We start from the raw sequence: 4,520 nt of genomic DNA on the forward strand, positions 1-4,520 counted from the left end.
AATATTATTGTCATAATTGTCTGGACCATATATGATAATTGTTTAATGGTAGTTATTGATAGATCTTGAAGATGTCAAGTTATAGGTGCATAAGACTATGTTGTTCATGCATATAGCACGTTCATTGTAAGAGGGGAAGAGATGTTGTGTATTTTGGGCTAACTCAAATTCCGTAGTAGAAAAACCCCGGAAGTGGGATGGGCATTCTGTGTTGTTCTGGTACGCCCTGTGAACGCACTGTGAGTAAGGAATAAAGCAGTTATCATTCACGTCGTTGTCCGACCTATTCTTGCTATCTAAGAACCTGGAAAATAGTAAGGATATAACATATATCACGTGTCATTACGACGAGTTTGGTGGAGTTTTTACTGCTTCTTCCAACTCCTACCGCGCTGACTGTAACCTGACACTCTCTGGCTGCGTCTTGCCTCTTTTTTTTATTGTCGGACTCGGTGGACTCGGTCAAAATCAGCACAGAGTCCGGGTCCGAGTCCGGCAAAAATGACCGAGTCCGACCGAGTCCGAGTCCCCGAGTCCGAACCGAGTCCACAGCCCTGATTGTCATGTGTACAAAAGGAAAGCATTTTTTCTTTGTACAATAAAATTCTTTCGCTGTCCGTTAAAAATGCAAGGTAAGGAAGATTAAAAGATTAAAAAAAGTAAAACCAAAATATAAAATATATACACAATATATACAACTACTAGGGTGAGGGATGTGCAATATAGTCTATTGTAGGCAAGTTTTTCCAAGATCTTAGAAAATGGATATTGGGCGATAATTGGTGAGAACTGTTGGGTCATTATTTTTAAAGATTGGTACAATTGTAGCCAATTTTAGTTCCTGTGGGACAATGCCCTTTGAGAAAGACAAATTAAAAATGTAACATAAGGGTTTCACAATCCAGATTGCAACTTCTTTCACAAGTCTGGAGTCAAAGTGATCCGAAGAAGTATTTTTAAGAGATGAAATTATGTCATGAATCTCTTGTTCAGTGGCTTGGGTCAGAGTAAAAGTTGCAGAGGTACTAGTCTCTATATAATTGATTGGGTTATCGGGTACTTATGGAATTTGTCTGGCTAAGGTTGGTTCATGTTCTTGCTGCTTTTGACGATTTCATTGGCATAATGTTTCTTTTTTGCAGCTCTGATCACATGGTTGAGTTTGTTTCTATATTGTCTGTACTTATCATGATTCATAGATGAAGGATTAGCGATGAATGTTTTGTACAGTTTATTTTTGTGCCTAAGAGATTTAGTAATTGCCCGACTAGCCCAAGGCTTCGAACGAGATTCACGTTTGAGGCTTCTATTCTTTATGGGAAAAGAATAATTATAATGCTTGGTCAGTTCCTCCAAAAATATGGTGTATGCCTGCTGGGGATCAGGGTTCCTTAAACAGCATCCCAACTACCGTTTTGAACTTGCATTTTAAACTTGGAGATTGTTTGTGGATTAATAAGTCTATACGTGTCCATCGGCTTCCCAGTAGGAAGAAGTGTGTTTGCTCGTGAGGAGGTAATAGAGAATATGGGAAGGTGATCAGAGATGTCTGAGTATAGAATTCCAGACGAGTGATCTCTGTCCAGTATGTTAGTAAATATGTTGTCTATTGACAACAATGCAGCTTTGACCTACTGATTGATTTGACGGCTGCGTGTGGACCAAGGCGGAAGTAATCTGGGGAGAGGACGCTGGCGCTGATTGTTCGCCGCTTCTCCACCAGAATTAGTTTAGTTTTAGTGTTTTTATTTATTTATTTATATTTTTTTTTTTTAGCCATTATTAAAGTTTAGTTTTTAGCTTCTAGTTTTAGTGTGCAGTGCGCCTGGACCGCGGCGAACCGCGCTGCCTACTACGGCGCGCCCACCCCACCACCCCCCGCCAAGGCATCCTGGCTAGCCTAGCCAATGGCTAACACTCAAGTTCAGTGTTCTCCAACCGGCACTATGTTAACTTACTCCATCCCCCGCTTGCTGGAGCTGAGTAATCACACCATTCCAGGGTGTGTCTCAGTCATCAAACAACTCGGACTTCTCCGCAGACCACGTTACATCCACAGAAGCACCCGTCGTAACTTTGTTTTCTCCCAACCCGTCCATAACACTGTACCATTCATCTGCTCCTCCTCCGCCCGACACCCCGTCGCATGTACAACACGTCATCAGATACCTGGCGCACTTGGATCTTATTGTAGCAACCATGCGGGGCTGCAGTACTCCAGGTGGCCTGGAAAACATGGTGCGGACTCCGACACAAGACGGACACCGGGTTGCCGGGAAAACACGGAGTGGATTCACTCCAACACAGAGTGGACTGCACTGCATGTGGCACAGAAAACGTGGAGTGGATTTCTCTCTACTTCGCCCCCTACCTAAACACAGCCCCACAGCCACAATCAAAATGGATCTCCTCAACATCCAAGCACTCACCCGTAAATCATCATTTATTCACGACCTCATCCTGGACAAAGGCTTAGACATAATGTGCCTGACTGAGACCTGGCAACCACCGGATGTCTATCAATCCCTCAATGAAGCCTGTCCCTCTGGTTATAAATACATAACTAAACCTCGCAGCACTGGCCGTGGCGGTGGCCTGGCTGTACTCCACCGTCTTGATCTAGAGCTGTCCCCCCTCCCTCTACCTGATCACTCCTCATTCGAATCCCTTGCATTCAAATGTAAACCTCCATATCCTATGACAGTTTTACTTATTTACCGCCCTCCTAAACCAAACTCCTCTGTCATTCCAGAACTACACGATCTACTCACTACCCTCTGTACCTCCACTTCCTCTAATCTAATCATATTAGGTGATGTTAACATCCATGTTGACAACCCCTCCCGCCCCCCTGCCTCTGACCTGTTGCAACTATTGGACTGTTTACACCTCACCCAACATGTAAATGTCCCCACACATGACAAAGCGCATACACTTGACCTTGTCATCTCCTCATCGGCCATAAGCAACCTGCAAGTTCACGAGGTCGGTGTGTCTGACCACAAACTTATTCAAATGGAACTTCCTTTCCCACGCCCCCACTCCAAACCCAAGCGGCAAATCTCATTCAGAAATTTCAAAAACATCAACCAAGACACTATAGCACAGGACCTCCAGCTTCTCTCCTCCTCCTCTGCAACCTTTACATCAGTCAGCAAGGCAGTGGACCATTACAATAACTCTTTGGCCAAACTTCTAAGTATCCACGCCCCCCAGAAAACCAAAACAGTCACTTTTTCACGCTCAGCCCCCTGGTACACCAGTGAGCTGCGTCTGATGAAGTCAACTGGACGCATCCTGGAGCGTCGTCTTAAAGCCTCAGGACTGACCGTGCACAAACAGGCCTACAAAGAACATCAGAAGGCCTACTCAAAAGCCCTTGGGACTGCACGTGCCCAGTTCTATTCCAATATCATAAACAATACCCCTGGAAATTCAAAACAGCTCTTTTCAACCATCAACCACTTTCTCAAACCCCAACCCACCACTCCAACAGAATCCTCAGAGGTAGTGTCCGATAACTTTATGACCTTCTTTACCGCTAAGGTTGACAACATCCGCACCCAGCTCCTCTCCTCTTCTGGCCCCACCACTTCACCTCCTCCCCCCTTCCTTCCACCCGGGACAGTCCAGCCTCTCCGCTGCTTCTCCTCTATCTTGCAGTCGGAGGTAGAGGACATCATCAAAAAGATGAAACCCTCCACATGTGCCCTGGACCCTTTCCCCACAGCCCTCATTAAACAACAAACCTCAGCCATTAGTCCCCTAATAACCAATGTCATCAACCTCTCACTCCAGTCTGGCTCTGTACCCCCTGCATTGAAGACAGCCATCATTACCCCCCTGCTCAAAAAACCCTCACTTGACCCGGACAACCTTGCCAACTACAGACCAATATCTAACCTCCCGTTCCTCTCCAAGGTTCTGGAAAAAGTGGTAGCTGCCCAACTTCACACTCATCTCACCCGCAATAACATCGCTAAGAAATTTCAATCCGGGTTTCGCTCTGGCCACAGCACTGAAACAGCACTTGTTAAGGTCACCAACGACCTTCTCATGGCTGCCGATGCAGACTCCCCGTCACTCCTCATTCTGTTGGATCTGTCCGCTGCATTTGACACTGTCCACCACAATATCCTCCTTAACCAACTTCACTCCACTGGATTCTCTGGCACTGCTCTAACCTGGCTTCAGTCCTACCTCTCGAACCGAACCGAGTACGTTTCCCTGGCTCCCCATCAAATTCCGAATTGATTATAAGATCGCCCTCCTCACTCACCATTGTATCCTCAGACATGCTCCCCCATACCTCAAAGAACTCCTTGCCCCAAAACCTGCCACCCGAAGCCTCCGCTCATCCAATTCACACCTTCTCCACGTTCCGAAAACCAAGCTGCGCACCATGGGCGACCGGGCCTTCTGCCATACAGCCCCTACACTGTGGAACTCCCTCCCCGACCACCTAAAAGCACCCCAATCCACTGACTTTCAAAACTGGACTTAAAACTCACCTCTTTACC

This window comes from Syngnathus acus, chromosome 22, assembly GCF_901709675.1.
Source record: "Syngnathus acus chromosome 22, fSynAcu1.2, whole genome shotgun sequence".
NCBI lineage: Eukaryota > Metazoa > Chordata > Actinopteri > Syngnathiformes > Syngnathidae > Syngnathus > Syngnathus acus.